We start from the raw sequence: 25,500 nt of genomic DNA on the forward strand, positions 1-25,500 counted from the left end.
ATTAAAGACCTAAATGTAAGGCCAGACACTATAAAACTCTTAGAGGAAAATACAGGCAGAACACTCTACGACATATATCACAGCAAGATCTTTTTTGACCCACCTCCTAGAGAAATGGAAATAAAAATAAACAAGTGGGACCTAATGAAACTTAAAAGCTTTTGCACAGCAAAGCAAACCATAAACAAGACGAAAAGACAACCCTCAGAATGGGAGAAAATATTAGGAAATGAAGCAACTGACAAAGGATTACCCTCCAAAATATACAGGTAGCTCATGCAGCTCAATATCTAAAAAACAACCCAATCCAAATATGGGCAGTAGACCTAAATAGATATTTCTCCAATGAAGATAAACAGATTGCCAACAAACATATGAAAGAATGCTCAACATTACTAATCTTTAGAGAAATACAAATCAAAACTTCAATGAAATATTACCTCACACCAGTCAGAATGGCCATCATCAAAAACTCTACAAACAATAAATGCTGGAGAGGGTGTGGAGAAATGGGAACCCTCTTGCACTCTTGGTGGGAATGTAAATTGATACAGCCACTCTGGAGAACAGTATGGAGGTTCCTTAAAAAACTAAAAATAGAACTAACATACGACCCAGCAATCCCACTACCGGGCATATACCCTGAGAAAACCATAATTCAAAAGGGTCATGTACCACAGTGTTCATTGCAGCTCTATATACAATAGCCACACATGGAAGCAACCTATACAATGGAATATTACTCAGCCATATAAAGAAACAAAATTGAGTTATTTGTAGTGAGGTGGATGGACCTAGAGAGTGTCATACAGAATGAAGTAAGTCGGAAAGAGAAAAACAAATACCGTATGCTAACACATACATATGGAATCTAAAAAAATAAATAAATAAATGGTTCTGAAGAACCTAGGGGCAGGACACGAATAAAGGTGCAGACATAGAGAATGCACTTGATGACATGGAGTGGGGGAAAGTGTAAGCTGGGAGGAAGTGAGAGTGGCATGGACATATATACACTACCAAATGTAAAATAGATACCTAGTGGGAATCAGTCTCATAGCCCAGGGAGCTCAGCTCGGTGCTTTGTTTCCACCTAAATGCGTGGGATATGGAGGGTGGGATGGAGACTCAAGAGAGAGGATATATGGGGTGTATGTTTATGTATAGCTTATTCACTTTGTTATACAGCAGAAACTAACACACCATTGTAAAGGGTCATGTACCACAGTGTTCATTGCAGCTCTATTTACAATAGCCACACATGGAAGCAACCTATACAATGGAATATTACTCAGCCATATAAAGAAACAAAATTGAGTTATTTGTAGTGAGGTGGATGGACCTAGAGAGTGTCATACAGAATGAAGTAAGTCGGAAAGAGAAAAACAAATACCGTATGCTAACACATACATATGGAATCTAAAAAAATAAATAAATAAATGGTTCTGAAGAACCTAGGGGCAGGACACGAATAAAGGTGCAGACATAGAGAATGCACTTGATGACATGGAGTGGGGGAAAGTGTAAGCTGGGAGGAAGTGAGAGTGGCATGGACATATATACACTACCAAATGTAAAATAGATACCTAGTGGGAATCAGTCTCATAGCCCAGGGAGCTCAGCTCGGTGCTTTGTTTCCACCTAAATGCGTGGGATATGGAGGGTGGGATGGAGACTCAAGAGAGAGGATATATGGGGTGTATGTTTATGTATAGCTTATTCACTTTGTTATACAGCAGAAACTAACACACCATTGTAAAGCAATTATACTCCAGTAAAGATGCTAAAAAAAAGAGTTTGTGGGGCTTCCCTGGTGGCGCAGCGGTTGAGAGTCCCCCTGCCGATGCAGGGGACATGGGTTCGTGCCCCTATCCAGGAAGACCCCACATGCCGCAGAGCGGCTGTGCCCGTGGGCCATGGCCGCTGAGCCTGTGCATCCGGAGCCTGTGCTCCGCAACAGGAGAGGCCACAGCAGTGAGAGGCCCGCGTACCGCAAAAAAAAAAAAAAAAAAAGAGTTTGTGACATAGGTCTATATTCTTCAAATGCATTTCCTTTGATGAATATGCATAAAATAGCAAAATGCTAGTTTATATGATTGGCCTACATAAATTGACTACATGGAAAATTAATGAAATATACTCTTCTGACATCACTGGTTAAAATAAACATCTATATAATATTTATCATAATGTCAGCATAGACATAAGTTAATATTTTATGTCTGGGGAGAGATAAAGGACAACTGTAGCTGTTTGCTCTGCTTTATTATAATGAATTTCCCATGAAAATATCCCAACCCTATAGCTACAGTATAACCATGAGGGGAAACACTTAGAGAATCCTTTAGAAATATTTATTAAACATTTTAATATGTGATATACCTTTAAAAGTATCAAGGTTTGCATTCTTTTGGATACATCATATTCTACTTGGTGACTATTGTACTGGGAAACTTAGTGCAGAATTAGTGTAACATGGAGAAATAGTTGTTTACAACTTGTAACAGGTCATATAAGAATAAAATTAAGCAGGGACTTCCCTGGCAGTACAGTGTTTATGACTTCGCCTTCCAACGCAGGGGGTGCTTGTTCAATCCCTGGTCAGGGATAAGATTCCACATGCCTCGTGTCCAAAAAACCAAAGTATAAAACAGAAGCACTATTGTAACAAATTCAATAAAGACTTAAAAAAAAAAGAATAAAATAAAGCAGAGTTGGTTTGAATGACTGGTGGAGCTGGAACTAATAAAACATCACAAAAGTTACATGCCATTTCCATGATTGAATAGAATTGTTTTAGTATCATCTGGGTTTTGCAGTTTTTAATATATTACAATTATATATTAATTGCAATCAACTTTTTACTGAGAGCAGATTGACAACTTCAGAGAAACAAGCCGCATGCAGAAGCTTCAACAGACACCATGTTTACTTAGAGGTAAGAAAGAAACAAAGCAGGAAACCAAATAGCATACATAACAACAGGCTTGCAGATACCTTGTGGCTTCCAGGCAGAATTTTGATGGCCTGAAGACTAGCATGGTCGTGAAAGAGAGGCCTGAGTGTGTGTGGACAACCTCTGCTGATGGAAAACATCAGTATTGGGTTCTTTCAGCTTTAACATCTTATAAATCACATAGCCCCGAGGCACACTGGACTGAGCCCATGCTCTGGGTCAGCTGCCTCTCATCCATGCTAGATACCCATTACTGGATCTTCACAATAGGATACAGGTGCTTAATCCTGTAGGGAGCCCTTAGCCAAATTCACTCTACTTGGACCTGGAAACTCCTAACAATTCCTTTGGTTATTACCTTAAGAGAGATTTGCCAAAGGTCATGTCATAAGACGGTGTTGAAGTTAAAGGAATGGCCAAGGAACCAACTGTACAATCTTTTTTTCTGCATATATTCTGAAGTTATTCTGTTACAAAACATTTTTAAAGACTAAAAGTTGGTTGTTTTCTTTATAAAATGATTCAGGAATGTAATGACTGACTCTACTGGTTTCTAGCTCCAGGCTCCCACCCTTAGTTCTTACTATGTATCTTTGGGCCATATGTTTTATTTTATTTTATTTTTTAATTTTTTGGCCACACTGCACGGCATGCATGATCTTAGTTCCCTGACCAGGGACCGAACCCATGCCCCCTCTGGTGGAAGCACGGAGTCTTAAGCACTGGACTGCCAGGGAAGTACCCTATTTTATTTTCTTTAAGGCAGAGGGAAGGGCACATTATAAAAACCAAGTTGTAAAAGCGTTGTTAAAGATTGTTCAAGTACCTTAAAGTAGTCATGTTGCGTGGAAGTTCAGGGAATGAGGCAAGTGTAGGGTAAATAAAGTTAGAGAAGTAGGTATTCGTAAAACATTCTTACATGCATGTAAGAATACTGGACTATTTATGTGCTATAAAAAGCCATTAAAGGAGTTTAAATAGTATAATCAGAAAACCGAAGCAGTGAAGTTGTGGCTAGACTGCAGTAAATCTCTAAGGAAAATGATGACGTGAAGGAAACTAAAAGAATGAAGATATTATCCAGGGAAGGAATTCATTGGATATCTCAATTAATCTGCGTATTTATAACATACATATAATCAACTTCATTGTAATTATGATCATAAAATAATACACTTCTTAACATGACACTTAAAATAATAAAGAAAACATTTAACCTTAATAGAATTGTAAGAAATAGAAAGGCATATAGTAAAAATGATCTGGTGAATGTTAAGAGAAGGTGGGAAGGAAAATGTGATAATTTTAGTGTATTTCACAATGCAATGTTAATGGAAAATATTTAGAATTGCTAGTTAAGAAATAGAATATTGTCAAGAAAACCAAGTAATCTACTGAAATTATATTTTGTTCCTGTTTTATTGTGTCTTGAAGTACATTAAACTGTATACTGCTAGTGTATCAAAATGCAATTAAGTTTTTATAAATTTAATTTGGTTAAATTTGAGGAATTAAAGAAGGGAGGGAAGGAGGAATAGAGGGGAGCTAGGAAAGAGATAGAAAGGGGGGGTGGGAAGAAAGATCATTGTACAGCAATATGATCAGCATAACAGTGGCTTGATCATGATGCTAAATTAGATAGAGAAAACAATCACATAATTTTGTATGGATGATGACAGCAAACATTTTCTAGAGTTAAATCATCGAAAATGAGAACACTTACTTAAGATATTGACTGGAATTTGAGGGAGAAAAAACATGTGCAAGGATTATAAGGCATAATAAAGGCATAAATAAAATCACTGCATTTTCAAGGACTTAATATTAAGTCAACATAATAGTAAGAGGTAGAAGATAAACTAGGACCTGCAAACTGGTGCTGGGTAGCAAAGAACTTATCTGTCATGCAAAGCAATGTGGTATTTATAAATATTTGTTATTTTTGTTTCTCTAACATTTAAACCTCCTTCTCAGCTTGGAGGAATTCCATGACAGCTAAGATTTAATGAGAGGTAGGGATCCATCTTCACCTATAAAAACAGAAAAAACTTAGAAACTCCTTTCCCCCAGCTCCCTGACAACTATTAATTACTAAAGAGCATAACAGGGAACAGATTTCTGGGAAAATGTAGGTAATCTTGGATAGATTATGTGGTTAGCTAGGCCGCCAGCTTCCCATTAATATTCCCCAATGAGGATAATAAACCTTGTTCCATGGCAGCAAGAGAAAATGTAATTATCCTTAGTGATCATCTGGAATAAAGAACTCACTGGGATCTAGAATTTTAAGGACTGAATATTCAGTGCCATTTAACAGTGTTAACAATTGAGAAAATCAAGGACTATGAAGTGGAGTGCAGCCTCAAAAATCAGAAAATTTTAAAAACAATAAAATTCAAGTATCAGCTCAAAGCATTAGTGGAGACCAAGAAACTTAGTATGATAAACAGATCTTTTATCTCACAAAGTTGCAAAATTGAGATGGCTGACAACCAAAATCAAACATTGATCTGCTGATCCTGCTAAGCTGCAGATTACAATGTCAGTTACATTTATAGTCCTGCCAGGTATCCTATGTGAAAACTAGGACATCTTTAGGATAAGATTGGGATCTTCAGAATTGGAATGGTTTAGGTAATGTGAGTACTCAAGAACAGCTTCCACTAAATCTCCCTTGCAATTTGCATCTCCTCCTCCTCTTTCTGTTGGGGCAGAAGATGTTGCTTGTCAGTGGCAGTTTTTCTGTAAAGGGGGGCAAATTGTCCTCATTTCTTATGACTCTCACTTCTCAGTGTTTAAAAGCCTTTTAATAGAGTTGGGTTACCTCATGGAGGCAAAGAAGGGAAGACAGGCCATCAAAAGTCAAACTATAAAGGAAGGTCAGGATAAAGCATGTTTGAACTTTCTAATTTATGTAGGCAAAAATCTAAAGAATAGGTGTAGAAAATAATTCTACATATGCTTAATCCACAAGAGAGGAGCCGTTATATACAGAACCGGAACAGATAAGTTGCTCAAACTCTGATCAGGTCCCCCCCTGACTCACACTGATCCTTCACTCTGCCAGCACTTAGGGCCTTAGAAGGAACATTTTTGTTCATTGGGCATAGTAGGATAAATTTCAAGCCTCCTTTACAAATGGCTCCACAGCACTTACTGGCAGAGATTCTAATAGCACTCTGTGCCCTTAGGTCATTGCACAGTGTACCCATGACTGGTTTCGGAAAGGGCAAATATTTTCGGTGAGAAAACTTGGTTATGTATCTCCTTATCTACGGGTTTTGGAAGAAGATATGTTTGAAGGTAAGAATAAGCAAGTGTACTTAGGGAAGGGGCACATACCTGTGTCATTTAAACTCACCAAAATAACCCAATGAATATCAGCCTTGATGGCTACTCTGAGCTCAACACACAGCTATACCATGTCCAAGTTTCAAATTTTCAAGAAGAAACAATAAAACTTGATTTGCAATATGATTCTCAGTTACTAGAAGCAGATTGACAAAACTTGGCCTCATTTCACTATGACTATAACAAGGCTGATGATTCATTTTACTGAATTACAGTCGTTTAGCTTTTTGATATGCCTTCTCCTCCTGTTGTGTTTTTAAGCACTTATTGAATGGTTTATAAATTATCATGTTATACTACAGAATATAGTACTGAATAGGGAATTCACTTTACAATAAATAAGTTAATGAACTACTGGCCATGTAATTTCTGATCATATAAAATAGCCCATCTTTCAGAAACACCTTGATTTTTCTAATGATAGAATGGCCTATGGAAATTACAATTAAATAATTGCACTGGAAAAACTATCCTGAGCATTTGAGACACTAGTGTAAAGAGGTGGCATGTTCTCTGAATTGACGGACGGCACGTGACTTAAGATAGTTCACGTTTAATTGTCCTTTAACAGTCTCTAAAAAAAGGAGACAAGTTCAACTCCAATCATGAAAGGTAACCTGAAGAGAATGCTGAAGATCGGAATAGCAGCTGGGTCAAAGAAAAATGCTATTACTATTGAGCATTGCTGAGGACCCAACCTAATTTTAAGACCATTTTACTAGTGCATAGTTTTGTTGCAAACAGCATTCCAGTCATAGAAAGTAAAGGTATTTATTGCTGATGAAGTCACTTAAAAATGTTATTCTATCTTTTATTTAAATTCTAATTAGTGTCTTTTAGTATTTATCAAGTAAACCAAGAAGCACAGGATAAGCAAATAGCTCAGGGGTTTTTGTCCAAGTTATTGCGTCCCTATTGTGGAATCTAGGTGTATGTTAATTAAGTCAGTAAACTGAAGGGGGGGTTGTCATTGTACATGTTAAGGATGGTTGAACACAATAAAACTTTGTGTCTGAACTATGCATCAAATTGCATTTCAAAAGCATTTTCATGAGCAAAATTTCCAGTGAAATTTTATAAGCACTTTAATGTGTCCCAATACCAGAGAAGGCAGGAAAGATTTATGCTGGGAAATTAAGGAAAGGTAATTAAAGTTTCATATAAAAACAGCACACACCACTAAAAAAACAGGACTCATAAAATAAATAAGCAGTAACATTATAATTTTTGATGCTCTTCACATGTGATTTGCTCACAAAGTTATTTGATACTGCTGTTCAATTTACAAAAACTTATTCTGCAGACCTTACACATGGGAAACTCCCACACTTTAAAAAGTTGCCTGTTTACATTTAGGTATTTAATCCATTTTGAATTCATTTTTTGTGTACGGTGTTAGAAAATGTTCTAATGTCATTCTTTTACATGTAGCTGCCCAGTTTTCCCAGCACCACTTATTGAAGAGACTGTCTTTTCTCCATTGTATACTCTTGCCTTCTTTGTCATAGGTTAATTGACCATAGGTGTGTGGGTTTATTTCAGGGCTTTCTATCCTGTTCCATTGATCTCTATTTTTGTTTTTGTGACAGTACCATACTCTTTTGATGACTGAAGCTTTGTAGTATAGTCTGAAGTCAGGGAACCTAATTCCTCCAGCTCCATTTTTCTTTCTTAGGATTGCTTTGGCTATTTGGGGTCTTCTGTGCTTCCATACAAATTTTAAATTTTTTGTTCAAGTTCTGTGAAAAACAGCATTGGGAATTTGATAGGGATTGAATTGAATCTGCAGATTGCCTTGGGTAGTATAGTCATTTTGACAATATAGATTCTTCCAATTCAAGAACATCATATATAGACCTAAACATAAGACTGGGTACTGTAAAACCATTAGAGGAAAACACAGGCAGAGCAGTCTCTGACATAAATCACAACAATATCTATTTGGATCCACCTCCTAAAGTAATGAAAATAAAAACAAAATTAAACAAATGGGACCTAATTAAACTTAAAACTTTTGCACAGCAAAGGAAACATAAACAAAATGAAAAGACAACCCACAGAATGGGAGAAAATATTTGCAAACAATGCGACCGACAAGGAATTAATCTCCAAAATATATAAACAGCTCATGCAGCTCAATATCAGAATAAAACAACCACAATAAAAAATGGGCAGAAGATCTAAATAGACATTTCTCCAAAGAAGACATACAGATGGCCAAAAAGCACATGAAAAGATGCTCAACGTCACTAATTATTAGAGAAACGCAAATCAAAACTACAATGAAGTATCACCTCACACTGGTCAGAATGGCCATCATCAAAAAGTCTACAAAAATAAATGCTGGAGAGGGTCTGGAGAAAAGGGAACCCTCCTACACTGTTGGTGGGAATGTAAATTGGTGCAACCACTATGGAGAACAGTATGGAGCTTACTTAAAAACTAAAAATAGAAGTACCATATGATCCCACGATCCCTCTCCTGGGCATATATCTGGAGAAAACGATAGTTCGAAAAGATACATGCACCCCAATGTTCATTGCAGCACTATTTACAATAGCCAAGACATGTAAGAAACCTAATTGTCCATCAACAGAGGAATGGATAAAGAAGATGTGGTACATATATACAGTGGAATAGTAATCACCCATAAAAAATAATGAAATAATGCCACTTGCAGCAACATGGATGAACCTAGAGATTATTATACTAAGTGAAGTAAGTCAGATAGAGAAAGACAGATATCATATAATATCACTTATATGTGGAATCTAAAAGAGAATGATACAAATGAACTTATTTACAAAAGAGAGGCAGACTCACAGACTTTGAAAACAAACTTATGATTGCCATGGGGGAAAGGTAGAGGGGAGGGATAAATTAGGAATTTGGGATTAACATATGTACACTACTATATATAAAATAGTCAACAAAGACCTATACTGTATAGCACACGGAACTCTACTCAATGTTCTGTGATAACCTATATGGGAAGGAATCTGACAAAGAATGGATATACGTATATGGATATATATATACATAACTGAATCACTTCTCTGTACCCCTGAAACTAACACAGCATTGTAAATCAACTATACTCCAATATAAAATAAAAATTAAATTAAAAAACGTTGCCTATTTAAAAGGGGATTCAAGACCAAATTAATAGTGGCTGTTTTTGGGGTTTTTTTCTTGCTTTGAATCCCTTGCTTATTTTATCTGATTCAGAAAAAAATTTAACCTTAGCATGCTTAAGAGCACATCCATAGAAATCAATTAATTTCCATGAAATTGGTAAAATCAAATTCATTATTTTATTAATTTATGAAAAATATTTATCGATAAAGGGACAGAAAATGAAGCTAATGTTCTAGAGCTGTGATATTTAATATAGTACCACTAAACACATATCAAAATTAATTTGAGATTAATTAGGTTAATTTCTAAATTATCTTTTTTGTGTGTATTATTCAAATGTTTCTACTGTCTCCTGTATATGACCAGTAATACTACATTAAGCATTGTATTACTATTTTTTACTATTATATATATATAAAACTTAAAGTTTATAAAACTTTTAAGATCATAATTTTATTATAATTCTAATTCCCTAATAATAAATTAATTTTGAAATAGCATGAAACACACATATATTTAGTAATCACTCATTTATTTTTTAACCTAATTTTTACTTTATGTTGGAGTTTAGTTGATTTACAATGTTCTGTTACTTTCAGGTGTACAACAAAGAGTTTCTGTTATACATGTACATGTATCTATTCATTTTCAGATTATTTTCCCATATAGGTTATTACAGAATATAATTGTATTGAGTAGAGTTCCCTGTGCAATACAGTAGGTCCTTGTTGATCACATATTTTATATACAGTAATGTTCCATATAAAACAACATTCCCAAACTCCTAATTTATCCCACCCCCCACTTTTCCCCTTTGGTAATAAGTTTGTTTTCTAAGTCTGTGAGTCTGTTCCTGTTTTGTAAATAAGTTCATTTGTATCATTTTTTTAAGATTCTACATAAAAGTGATATCATGGGATATTTGTCTTTGTCTTTCTGACTACACATAGTATGATATTCTCTATGTCCATCCATGTTGCTGCAAATGGCATTATTTCATTCTTTTTATGACTAATATTCCATTGTATATGTGTACCACATCTTCTTTATCCATTCCTCTGTTAATGGACAGTTAGACTTCTTCCATGTCTTGGCTATGGTAAATAGTGCTGTAATGAACATTGGGGTGCATGTATCTTTTTGAACTATGGTTTTCTACAGATATATGCCCAGAAGAGGGATTGCTGGATCATATGGTAGTTCTATTTTTAGATTTTTTAAGGACCCTCCATACTGTTCTCCATAGTTACACAAATTTACATTCCCACCAACAGTGTAGGAAGGTTCCCTTCTCTCCACACCCTCTCCAGCATTTATTGTTTGTAGACTTTTTGATGATGGCCATTATGACTGGTGTGAGGTGATACTTCATTGTAGTTTTGATTTGTGTTTCTCTCATAATTAGTGACGTTGAGCATCTTTTCATGTGCTTTCTGGCCATCTGTCTGTCTTCTTTGGAGAATTATCTGTTTAGCTCTCCTGCCATTTTTTGATATGGTTGTTTGTTTTTTCTGATATTGAGCTAAATGAGCTGTTTTGGAGATTAATCCCTTGTCAGTGGCATTGTTCTCAAATATTTTCTCCCATTCTGTGGTTGTCTTTTCATTTTGTTTATGGTTTCCTTTGCTGTGCAAAAGTTTTAAGTTTAATTAGGTCCCATTTGTTTATTTTTGTTTTTAGTTTCAATAATCAAGGAGGTCAATCCAAAAAGATATTGCTGCAATTTATGTTAAAGAGTCTTCTGCCTATGTTTTCCTCTAGGAGTGTTATAGTATCCAGTCCTACATTTAGGTCGTTAATCTTTTTGAATTTATTTTTGTGTATGGTGTTAGGCAATGTTTTAATTTTATTCTTTTACATGTAGCAGGCCAGTTTTCCCGGCACCACTTATTAAACAGACTGTCTTTTCTCATTGTATATTCTTGCCTCCTTTGTCATAAATTAATTGACTATAGGTGTGTGGGTTTATTTCTGGGCTTTCTATCCTGTTCCATTGATCTGTATTTCTATTTTTGTGCCAGTACCATACTGTTTTGATGACTGTAGCTTTGTAGTATATTCTGAAGTGTGTGAGCCTGATTTCTCCAGCTCCGTTTTTCTTTCTCAGGATTGCTTTGGCTATTTGGGTTCTTTGGTGTTTCCATACAAATTGTAAAATTTTTGGTTCTAGTTCTGTGAAAAATGCCGTGTTAATTTTATAGGGATTACATTGAATCTAGTAAATTTCCTTGGTAGTAGATTGCCTTGGGTAGTATAGTCATTTTGACAGTATTGATTCTTCCAATCTAAGAACATGGTATATCTTTCCATCTGTTGTGTCATCTTTGATTTCTTTCATCAGTGTTCTTATAGTTTTCAGAGTACAAGTGTTTTCTCTCCTTAGGTAAGTTAATTCCTAGATATTTTATTCTTTTTTGATGTGATGGTAAATGGGATTGTTTCCTTAATTTCTCTTTCTGATAGTTTGTTGTTAGTGTATAGAAATGCAACAGATTTCTGTGTATTAATTTTTTATTTTGTAGCATTACCAAATTCATTGATGAGCTTTGCTAGTTTTCTGGTAGCATTTTTAGGAATTTCTATATATAGTATCATGTCATCTGCAAACAGTGACAGTTTTACCTCTCCTTTGCCAATTTAGATTCCTTTTTTTTTGTTTTTCTTCTCTGATTGCTGTGGCCAAGACTTCCAAAACTATGTTGAGTAGAAGTGGAGAACGTGGACATCCTTGTCTTTTTCCTTATCTTAGAGGAAATGCTTTCAGCTTTTCACCATTGAGTATGATGTTATCTGTGAGTTTGTGCCTTTATTATGTTGAGGCAGATTCCCTCTATGCCCACTTTCTGGAAAGTTTTAATCATAAATCGATGTTGAATTTTGTCAAAACTTTATTCTGCATCTATTAAGTTGATCATATGTTTTTATTCTTCAATTTGTTAATGTGATGTATCACACTGATTGATTTTGGATATTGAAAAAAATTCTTGCATCCCTGGGATAAATCCCACTTGATCATAGTGTGTGATCCTTTTAATGTATGTAATATTTTTCTTCACTTTGTCTCCTACAACTTAAAAAAATCATAAATTACTTCAAATCAAACTCCAAAATAATTTTTCTCTTCATACCTCGCAGTCTTTACTGATACCATTTTTATCCAAATTCCCATCATCTGTAGCGTGGAATAATGTAAATTCTCTAATTTTATTTTTTTCTCTGCTTGTACTCATTCCTCCTCACTACAGTCATTGACAAGCACTAAATCAAATCACATCACTTATCTGGGATAGCCCACCACTTCTCATTTCGCTTGGAGGAAAAACACCTATACAGCTTGCTGACCTCACCCACCCAAATCTCCATCCTCACTCCAAATCACTCTTTCCCTTATACGTAATATTTCTTTCACATTGAACTTCTAGAACCTGCTCTTTTCTCCTGAAGTTAACTGTATTTGCTGTCCCCTCTATTTGGAATATTCATTCTCATTTATTTTAATGGCTAGATTCTCTTCACCTCACAAGTGTTGGTACAAAGCTCACATTATTATGGAGAGAGACTCAATCTTTATATGTCCCTCACAAAGTTACTGTTTTTTATCTTCCCCTGATTATTTTATTCCTAACATCATATTCTGAAATATTATTTGTTTTCAGTACATCTCCTTCAAGTTAAACTGTAAAGTCCTTTCCTAGAGAAGCATGGCTTTCTTGAGCTCTTCTATATCCTTTTTTCATGACATTGCCTGCAAGCAGATAGATAAATAGATATATAGAAAGCTAGATAATCAGTAAGATATTAAACCCATATTTCCTCCTGTATTTTTCTCCACTATCCTCCAATCATCTCAAAGTATAAATTTTAAAGTTGCATTCACTAAGTAGATACTCAAATTTTACAGTCACAAACACTAATAAGTATTAATTTGGAAAACAGAATAAGCATGATTCCATTATCAAAATAATTTAATTTTGCTTATTGTGTGTTCTTAAGTGTTTTAAAAATGTAGCTATGTTCTGAATATTTATTATTAAATTTTAACAGTCATTTTCCACTTTACATTATAAAGATACCTCTAAATACATTATATCCAGCACTAAATATAGTTTTTCAAATGTAGTTTGATAAATACAGCTTAAACATACTAGGGCTTCCCTCTTTCTGGTCTTATACTTGTATTAATAGAGCTTAAGTTTATATCAGATATTTTTCGAGAGCTCACTCAAACAGATGACAAACACTGAGGCTGAGGTAAACTGGAATCTCTTTATATATTTGTTCAAACTATCATTACTTAATTCAACTCTTTGACAATTTATATATATATTCTATTTATATTATAAAGAAATAAAGAGCAAATATAATTTAAGTACTTTGTTGTGTCACTATATCTGTTCCAAAAAAATTAAACTTTTATTTGCAGCTTTATTACACCATCATTTGTTTATCTGTAAGTTAGGTAAAAATGATATGTGATTCTAAATTTAAATATTTGATAATGTGATGAACATAATTGGGCCATTTTTAAAATACGTCACACTCAAAGAGAAGTGCTTCCAAATTATCTTTAGATAACTCCACCCATGAACACATATTATGTGAGGAGAGGCTGCAAAGATGATTTCATAGGAGGCTCCTGAACTTTTCTCCTCTCATGGACACATGGAAATGTACAGCTCTACATGGATCAGTTCTCTCTGAAAGAAATCCAGAAAGGAGCTGAACAACTCCTACATATCAAGTGAATGAGAAAATACCCATATTGAAATTAGTAAGAAAGGCTGAAACATACTCTTGCCAAAACCCCCACTCCCAGCAGCACCATAAAATCTCGTGGGAACTCTCAACTCCCAGCTTCTTCCTGAGGAGAAGAAGGGTTGGATCTCATATGTAGAGGCCTAACTTTGAACAGGTCCCCAAAACCCCAAACTCTAAAAGCCAATGGGGCTTGTATCTATGATACCCACACAAACAAAGAAGGAATTTTTAATGGGGGAATGAGCATTCACAGTGGCTAGTCTCCTAGGGTTCAGTGCAGAGGGAAATGACAAAAAAAAAAAAAATCCCTCAATCTTTTCCTGAATGGGATCTATTTGCACACTTGAGAAGCTGCTGCCTGAGGGTCAGACTTCTAATTTAGCATGCCTCTAGGGGCTGACTGCAAACATCCCCCAAGGCCGGGGAAAACAGAGGACCCTTCCCCTCCGCTCCTCCTCCTACCTGCCACAAGTCACCAGTATGTCCCTGGAGAGAGCTATACACACATCTGCCCCACAGCTGCCACCTGTGGGAGGGGTGCCCAGATTGCCTGACTCTGATAGCAAACTGGGCTTCCATTCAAAAGTCCCACAGAACTGTAGCAAACAAAGAGGAAGTTCTTAACTGGCTAGTCCCACTGTGGTTCAATAGCAGGCTAGATTAAGTAGAAGAAAGGATTGGCAAATTTGAATACAAGGCAGTGGTATTCTAATCAGAGGGGCAAATAGAAAAAAAATAAAAAATAAAAAATGAAGTTAGCTTAAGAGGAGTATCATACAGTTCAATTTATGTATTGTAGGAGTCCCAGAAAGAGAAGAGAGTGAGAAAGGGGCAGAAAGTTTATTCAAAGAAATAATGGCTGAAAACATCCCTAACCTGAAGAAGAAAAGGACATCCAGATCCAAACAGTGCACAAGACACTAAATAAGAAAAGTCTAAAAAGACCCACACTTAGACACATTGTAATTAAATTTTAAAATGTTAAAAGATAAGGAGAGAATCTTAAAAGCAAGGGAAAAACAACTTCTATGTACAAGGAACCCCTCATAAGAATATAAGCAGATTTTTTTCAGCAGAAACACTACAGGCCAGAAGGAAGTAGGATGATATATTCAAAGTGCTGAAAGAAAAAAAAAACAAAAAACCTGCCAACTAAGGATACTGTACCCAGAAAAGTTGGTCTTTCTTTTAGAAAAGTTGGTAACACATTATACCATAAATAAAATTTAATAAATTATAACCATATTTACCTAATACTTTACAGTAAAAAATTAATGCTAATGAAATATGTAACAAAGTTTTTAGTTAAAATCAATATATAAATATTTTAAAATAATTTATGTTTTAAATGCGGCTACATTTCTATGGGAATATGGCATCTATAGAAATTATTTTCAAATCAATATGTTTAAATAATTTTTTCTTGGGCAAGAAAAGTTTACTAGAAATAGAGTTAGGAATCAATAAAGCTATGATAATGAAATACAGAAAAAGTCAAATGGAAACATAAATAATTATAAATAGTTAAAAATTAATGATTTTGTAAGTAGTCCAACATTGAGCAAAACTCTTTCAGCATAGATTAAAAAAGGAAGGAAATAGTAAGATGTCTATACTGAATATATTAGGAAAAAGAAAGTAACCTAGGAAATTATAAGGGATTACATGTGATTGTTTAAAAAGTAATGATTTATTTATAAAATATAAATAACCTAAACATTGTCTCCAAAATAAGAAACCCAATAATAACCATATAAAAATAGATTACATCCCAAATAATCTACTGAAAGTAGGTAGTTTTGCAAGTAGTATATTCAAAGGTTAGAGTGATTTCTATGTTATATAAATTGTTCCAGATTAAAAAAAAGAAAAGCTCCCCATTTGTAACAAAATTTTATGATTTCTAATCAAAAACATAAAATAGGATTCCATTATTTATTAAAAACATACATGAGTTATTGGTTTTAAATTCTAGCAAACTAAAGCAAATGGTTGAGTAAAAGAAAAAAAATCCATGCATATTTGTGATTTTAGAGAAGTACATGTTTTATTTTTAAAAGCTCATTAACTTAATAAGTCATATTACAAAAATAAAAACAAATTTATTATTATATAAATGTGGGATTAAATATACAATACCAAAAAGAAAGCCTTTGTATTTTACTATTAAGAACTATGAAGACAATAATATTATGTAAATAGTTAACCAATTAAAATGTATATAATTGATTTCTACTATACTTCCCACACACACACACAAAAAGTAGACAATTACCTAAGTGTTTGAGAGAGATACATAATGTATAGCTAGGTATACATTTACCAAATATTGTAAAGAATTTATATAAAACTTTTCAAAAGATTAATGAGGGACATATATTAATACTTGAATATACAGAGCAGCATAAAAGTTTCTAATTTTGAAGACATATATTAAGAGAAGTTAATTTTTCCAGTAATCAGATATTTTAAAAATCACAATTAGAGATCTAAAGAAAGTTTTTAATTTTGGCACCCACTGACATATGTCAAATGTTTAATGATATTACAGTAATAATAATATTATGGCACTGATGAGGGTGAAAATAAATAGAAAATAAAAATTTCAGAAATAAATATAAGAATACATTCAAATTGTATATAAACTGAAGGTTAAAAATTTGAATTAGGTAAAACAAAATGCAAAGTTCAATCAGAAAATTAGCAGACTTCATAGCCATTTAGGGAAAAAATGAATTAAAAATCTACTTATAATTTAAAGCTAACATCATGGGAAAAAAGGCTGATGGATAAACATAGTAATCATACATGAGGACTTAAATATCATATTTTTCATCTATAAATTTTTCTTACTATATTTTCAAGGAAAACTTGAAAAGAGTCTAATAGAAAAGTAGGGAAAGAGGATGAAGTATCCATGTAAAAAATAAACACCAAAGAACATATGAAAATATATCAACTATAATCAAAAACTACAAAATGAAATAGCAAACTTTAAAATTTTTTTGATTTATTTGTATTTAATAGATAAAATAATCTCTAGAATCTTTCTGAGTATACTAATTCATAATTTAAATTATAGTTGATATACAATATTATATTTGTTTCAGGTATACAACATAGTGATTCCACATTTGTATACATTACAAATTCATCACCACCATAAGTGTAGTAACTGTCTGTCACCATAGTTGTTGCAGTGTTACTGATTATATTCCCCATGCTGTACATTACATCCACAGGACTTATGTATTTTACAACTAGAAGTTTGTACCTCTAGACCCCCTTTATCTATTTCATGCCACCCCAAACCCTTCCCCACTGGTGACTACTAGTTTGTTCTCTGTATGTATGAGTCTGTTTCTGTTTTGTTTTGTTTTGTTTTGTTTTTGTTTTATAGATTCCACACATAAAGAAAATCATACAGTAAATCTTCTCTCAGTATCTTCAGGGTGTTGGTTCCAAAACTTGTCACAGATACAAAACCTGAGGATGCTTAAGTCCTATAGTTGGTAATGAATTAACATAGGAAATCAATAAAAAGAAAATAATCAGGAGTCTATTTAAAAGTATAGAAAAGTGATAGTGAAAATTATAATAAAGGAAATGGTAATAGAGAACTAAAATGTTTAGATCTGAAAGTAATTGAGATATGAATTCAGAACATACTGTAGTCTAAAACTTAAAGCATTATCAATTTATAATGAAAACTCAATATATAATGAAAACCCAAAATAACTCAATATATTATAAATGTAGATAGTTCCTTGTAAAAGTCTATTACACATGCTTCAATTGATTGTTTAAATAGCATAATTTTTTTTCACTTTCATGTTCTTCATTTATCCTAACTATAAAAGTCCTTTTTGATTAAAAATATTTTGATTGAAAGTTGGTGTATTTGGGAGAGACTTATACAAGTAAATAAAAGGCATATATAACAATGTTATTTGCATGATATTTCTGCACATTCATAACCCCAAATTAATGGCTAACAAAATGTTACCAATCAGGTGTTCTAACTTGATGAATGCATGCAGATAGTTTTAAATTGACATGATGAATGCATGTATGTAAACAAAGACAATTCAGCTACTTAAAAAACAGATGTTCTTTTAAATTAAACATTCACAGATACTACTGAAATATTATGCATGAATTTCATGAAGTCTTCTTCCCACAGCAAACAGGAAGGCCATGTTAAACTTGACCTGTGTATAAATTATTAGATATCCCAACTTGGTGTATTGCAGTTGGTTAGATTTCACAGATCTGTACTGAAAGGAAGTACAATGAGATTGAGTTCTGAGTGAAACTGAGAGAATAAATTTATGATATATTCTGTAATCTACAAATAATTGAAAATAACATTTAATCTACATGTAAGGAGCACCTCAAAAAAATGGTTCCAATTACTCCTTAATTTTCTTTCTGTTTGATGTAAGATTTTGGAAAAGAGGAAGTAAACATTAAAATGGTATTTTATAAATTTCTGGTTTCCACTTCCATGTGTAAAGAAGTCACTACTCCATCCTAACAACAAGTAAAAAACTGAACAGACTAAACAATCAAACACCATGTATCCATGAGAAAGAAGAGAACAACAGGGCAAACTACTTCCCCCAAGATTGGAGAGACAGATTGGAACATTCAAGGAGATGAGCCTCAGGAGGGGAAATCACCCACCTGTGGAACTAGAGTAACGGTAGGAAAACCAAAATTGTAATTGACATTTGCTGGGGCTTGGTCCTGACACCTGTGAGGGTTAGAAACACCAGGCGGTGCTGTCATAAGAGAACGCCAACAATATTGTGAGATTTACCTCAAGGAGCTTGCCCAGAAATGTGTGGATGCCATGTTTAGAGGGAAATTTATAGTATTAAATGATACATTAGATTAGAAGAAATATCTAAAATCAGTAATCTAAATTTCCACCTTATGAAACTAGAAAAAGAAGAGAAAATTAAATCCAAAGTAAGTAGGAAAAAAGAAATAATAAGTATTACAACAGATACCAATAAAATTGGGAAAAAGGAAATCAATGGAAAAAAGCAAAGGAAAACTGTAAAAAAATTTAATAAAACCAATAAGCCTCTAGCCAGCATTATTAAGAAAAAAAAGAAAGAGGACACAATACCATTTATATTAGTATTCCCCAAAATGAAATAAATAGGTATAAATCTAACAAAATATTTACAAAATCTATATGCAAAAAACTACAAATCTTTGATGAATGAAATAAATGGAGATATTTTCTGTGTTCATGGATGAGACTCAATATTGTCAAGATGACAGTTCTTCCAAACTTGATCAATAGATTCACTGCAATTCTAATAAAAATCCCAGCAAGTTATTTATGGGTATTGACAAACTGAGTTTAAAGTTTATATGGAGATGCAAAAGACCCAGAATAGCTAATACAATATGGAAAAGAACAAAGTTGGAGGACTGATGCTACATAACTTCAAGACTTACTATAAAGCCACAGTAACAATGTGGTATTGATGAAGGAATAGACAAATAGATCAATGTAACAAAATAGAGAATCCAGAAACAGGCCCTGATAAATCTATTCAACTGATCTTTCCCAAAGGAGCAAAGGCAGTACAGTCTCCTCAACAAATGGTGCTGGAATAATGGGGAAGGGGAAGCCATGTGTAAAAAACAATGTAAATCTAGGTACAGACCTTACCCCCTTCACAAAAATTAACTCAAAATGCATGACAGACCTAAATATAAAATGCAAAACTATAAAACTCCTAGAAAATAACATAGAAAAATCTAGATGACCCTGGGTATGGTGACCAGCTTTTTATGTATAACATCAAAGACATGATCCATAAAAGAAGTAATGGATAACCTGGACTTCATTAAATATAGAAAGTGCTCTGAGAAAGATACCTAGAGAATTAGAACACAAGCCATAGAATGGGAGAAAACCTTTTGCAAAAGACACATGTGATAAAGAACTGTTTTCCAAAATATGAAAAGAATTCTTAAAACTCAACAATAAGAAAACAAAACCTGACTAAAAAATAGGTCACATACATTAACAGACTCCTCACCAAAGAAGACATACAGATGGCAAATAAGTATATGGAAATATGCTCCACATAATATGTCACCAGGCAGTGCAAATTCAAACAACATTGAATTACCACTGTACTCGTATTAGAGTGTCCAAAATTCAGAACGCTGACTACACCAAGTGTTGACAAAGATGTGGATCAACAGGAACTCTCCTTTATTGCTGTTGGGAATGCAGAATGGTACAGCCACATTGGAAGTCCCTTTTGGGATTTCTTACCAAATTAAACATACAATACAGTATTTGTGCTCCCCAGTATTTACTCAAAAGAGTTGAAAACTATGTTCATACTGAAAATCTGCACACGGATGTTCATAGTATCTTTATTTATAATTGCCAATTCTTGAAAGCAACCAAGATGTCTTTTTTGTTAGTGAATGGATAAACTGTGGCACATCCAGAGAATGAAATATAATTTAGTGCTAAAAAGAAATGAACTATCAAGCCTTAAAAATACATTAAGGGACCTTAAGTACACATTATTAAGAAATAGAAGCAAACCTGAAAAGGCTACATGTTATATAATTCCAACTTCATGACATCTGGAAAAGGGAAAACTATGAAGAAAGTAAGATCAGTGCTTGCTAGGATCAGGTTGGGGAGATTCTGGTGCATGATATAGATAATGGGGGAGGCTATACATGTGTGACACTGGTGGGTCTAATGGGAAGTCTCTGTACCTTCCTCTTACTTTTGTTGTAAATCTAAAACTGCTCCAAAAAATAAGGTCTTTAGATACAGTCTCTCTATATATAAATTATATAGGTCATACCCAGGCATCGTTATGACCTATTTGGCCTAAGTCAAAATGATGCCTGGGATATTATTCCAGAAATAATCATCAACAATTCTTTTTGTGGGACTTCCCTGGTGGTCCAGTGGTTAAGACTCCGTGCTTCCACTGCAGCGGGCATGGGTTCAATCCCTGGTCCAAGAACTAAGATCCTGCATGCTGTGCGGCAAGGCCAAAAATATATATATATTTTTATATTCCATATTTTAGAAGTTTTCTCACATTGAAACTAAGCAAAATACGTAAATCATGCACATGCTCAGGAAAATTAGCAAACACACTCCTACTTTATGTGGGTAATTGACTGTATTCTGTATTCATAATATTATGCTTTAACTCCAATCACTTTTAGCAAGTGTCACAAACATGTACAAGCTCTTAAGGGTTTTTCCTGATGCATGAGAAAGCAACAAAGGCTTTGATTTGCATGTGTATTCATATGCTATAAAGAACTATATTGTACTTGTTACTTAGCCAGGTAAAGAAAAAATGTAACATATTCATAGCTCACATATTTTGATTTTGTGTCAATTTAATCATTTTTCTATTAGTGGTACCAACAGACAAGATAGGTTTGGTCAATGAGCCAAAATATTAAGTTGGGTAAAATGTAATTAATTCAAATACCTTTCTTAATCAAGAATTATTCTGATTTTTTTATTATTCATTCTTTGAGCAAGGTACATTTTATTTTACCTAGGATACCAAGCCCCATTGTCTGTGACTAAAAATGAGCTTAATCAATTTGCTATGGATAACTACACCAGGGATCAGTCACTCAGAGCACTCCTCAAGGAGCCTTAGAAAAACACAGCTAACATTAACTGGCATGTGTCATAAAAAATTAGTATTTGAATGGAGCATGACATCATAGGCTAACTTATTCCTGAAACCCAGATATTCATTGAATTTGGAAAATGTATATATATTCATGGACTGATTTAAATTGATTGAATTGGAATTAGCTAGTTGCTTTGACTAATGCAAAGGGAGAAAAGTTAACTGTTTCCTCTAGTTTTCTTTTTAAGTGGATATTATTATTCTATGTAAATAGATATTTTAAAGTTGAAAAATTAAACATAATTATGCTAATTGATCAAAACCACATACTATTGAAATATACAGATAATTTTAGTGTTTGAGGGGATAGAAATATCTGGGCTTCAACAATATTACCATTTATTGAGCACGATGCTAGAAACGTTACAATTATTATCTTATTATCTCACTTGAACATCAAACAATCCTGTAATATAAATATTGACATCCTAAAGTATTTACTGAAGTCAAATGTTTTTGTTTCTAACCTCAGAATGTAATGGGAATCTGCCCATATTCAATTAGATTGGTGTAATATTCTACTATTTGCTTTACCATATCTTTTCTTCTGTATCTTTTTCTCACATAGCAGCCAGAGTCATTTTACAAGTTCAAATGTGCATCTGAGGAATATTTAAATCTTTTTTATTTCAAATGTCAACATTAAAATTACTAGTTTGAGTTCAACCCAATCAGAATTATTGTTCATATCACATAAAAATGTGTTTTTCTTCTTAAAATTTTACCATGGGATATGGAGTCCTTGCTTATTCGATTGTCAGTTAAGCCTATTCTTACTATATTAGACAAGAATTAAATATTGCAAAAAAAATCTAGCAGAAAATAGTGATAGATTAAAATGAAAAGCGTGTTTTTTTTTAATCAGTATGTTTGGTTAATATAAATAGCCTGTCCAACTACATTTTTGTAAGCTTTTCAAAACAACTGTTTTAGACAGTGAATAAAAAGAAAAGCCTCTAGAGATCAGATAAAATAGTGACTATGATTCCTTTTATCCTTTATACAATAGCATTAATCATTAACTATCCAACCCCAAACACTAACCTCTCTGTGCAGGGGAGAAGAAAAATCAAAACAAGAACAATCAAACTGAAAATGTGTTCCACAATTTCTCACTTGATTATACATTAATCTTTCTTTTGGGAATCTGTTCCTTAAATTTTAATTAATCTTATGCTAAAATTCATGGCATATTTGCCTCATTAGTCTTTCTGCGTTTTTTTTTTTTTTTGCCTTGTAATTTTCCCTTTTAACTGCATCCCAGTTCCGTTCTCCACTGACACAAATTTCATCTATCTTTTAATACATATATATACTTTCAAAAATGTAGTATTATTACTATGTATATGCGTCAGGCACCAGCTTTTAAAAGCATGCAAATATATACTGTCCTATGGGAATACAAGTGTAAGCTCTGCTGGCCTCCAGAGCCAGGCAATCTGGGAAGCAGTCACAAAAATTGGGTCTCCAGATGAGTGTATAAGCTCCTTTCTGGGAGATACAGCGAGCTGCAGGAAGGCGAGGAAAGAGCTCCAAGATGGTATCCGTGGTCTGTGTTCCTTAAGAGGAATTCTGTAGGCCCTGGATGCATGCCAAACCTGAAGCCCACCTCTCAGGCTCCACGACATGCAAATTTTAATTTAAATTTTAAGCACATTTCAACTAATCCATTTCTTTAATTATGAACATCTCATGTGTTTTGTAATTGTTGCCTAATACAAATTACATTGAAATAAATATTCTTGACTACATCCCCTTACAAATCTGTATCTATTTATCTCAAGTATGTACTCAGAATTAAGGATTCTGCGCATGAGCTATATACGCATTCGATTTCATGGAAAAACATGCAGTTTTCTCACTTTCTCAAAACAGACAAAAATGTTGTCTTCATTACATTCTTTACCTTTGTCAATTTATTAAGCATCTGCAGTGGCGTGTCATCGTGTTGCCCCCGATACAGAGAATACTGCAAGTTGCAATGTTAGAGGATCACAGTGGCTATTCATGCCTCAGGTAAAGCACTGAGAGCTATTGGGGTGAGGGGCAACATATGGATCTTTATTGAAAAAGGAGTTAGAAGGACATCTTTTAAAGGAAGGCATATTTGTTTTTCAATGCAACTGCTCTAATTTTAACAACATTCTATAGAAGATTATAAGAATTGCCAAGATTAATATAATCAGACTATATATGTAATATATGTTATATATAACAGTATATTTATATATTATATATAAACTATGCACATCATATATAACATATGTGCATAGTTTATACCTACATATATAGGTATGTTTTGTTTTGTTATTTGTTTGTTTAATTAGGATAACATAGAATTTGCTTCTAGTGCCAAAGAATACAATTCTGTAGTTAACTTTTATATATATATAAAATAACATCTATATAACATATTACTCTGATCTACATATTATTAAGATCTATAAACATATTATGAGCTAATTGTGCGTTATTATGTTGATTTATATTTGAAAACCATCCTTAGAAGTTTGGATGGTTTTTCAAGTAATTATTTTTCAAGTAATTGAAAGCTATAAAATTTTTTTTTTTTTTTCTTTTTTTGCTGTACGCGGGCCTCTCACTGCTGTGGCCTCTCCCGTTGCGGAGCACAGGCTCCGGACGCGCAGGCCCAGCGGCCACGGCCCACGGGCCCAGCCGCCCCGCGGCACGTGGGATCCTCCCAGACCGGGGCGCGAACCCGGTTCCCCTGCATCGGCAGGTGGACGCGCAACCACTGCGCCACCAGGGAAGCCCTATAAAATATTTTTAATGGGCCCATGGAATCATAAACCTATTCAATTGGATACGTTTGAGAATGGTAGTGTTTCCGTAAATCTGGAGAATACTGTTAATAGGTAAACATGTAATACCTCCACAAGATTCTAAGAAACATGTATAAAAGGATCAAATTTTGTTTATCCTCTTTTGCTGAGCACTGTCTGCTGCTAAGAATAAATCTTAATAACTTGTCCAAAAGGAAAATTCAAAGGAAACTATTAGGACTAGGGCTATGTCCTAGATTGGGAACTTGGTTGGGAACAGGAGTGACTTTGGGGGAAGAAGTAACATTTACGGAAAATGATCAGGTGGCCATCACTTGTGAATGTATTGAGAACAAGAAACAGTGAGACTTTTCAAGTTGCTTATTTAATGTAAAGTGTTATGGTCTTATCTTTCCAAAGCAGGTGTGTCAGGGGCTAGTTCTAGTTTGTTTTACAAATTACATTCATACTATTTAGCTTAGTATTTTCAATTATGTAGCAAAATGTCACCTGGGATGTTGCTAAAGCTTATTCAAGTAGAGAGCTTGACAATTTCATATCTCTTCTGATATTTAAATAAATATTTGTCTATCTATCTACCTATCTATTAAACTATTGAAGAAAACCAGAATATTTAATCCCAATATATACCTCTCTGACATAAAAGTCATTCTCAGCTGAAGGAAGTTAAGAAGCAGAAAACCCAGAATAAGTGTCCTCATTTCAGCCAAAACGCAGGATACAAAATATCTTTTTTTTTTTACCATTTAAAAAAAATCTTTATTAGAGTATA

This window comes from Physeter macrocephalus, chromosome 4 (genome assembly GCF_002837175.3).
Source record: "Physeter macrocephalus isolate SW-GA chromosome 4, ASM283717v5, whole genome shotgun sequence".
NCBI lineage: Eukaryota > Metazoa > Chordata > Mammalia > Artiodactyla > Physeteridae > Physeter > Physeter macrocephalus.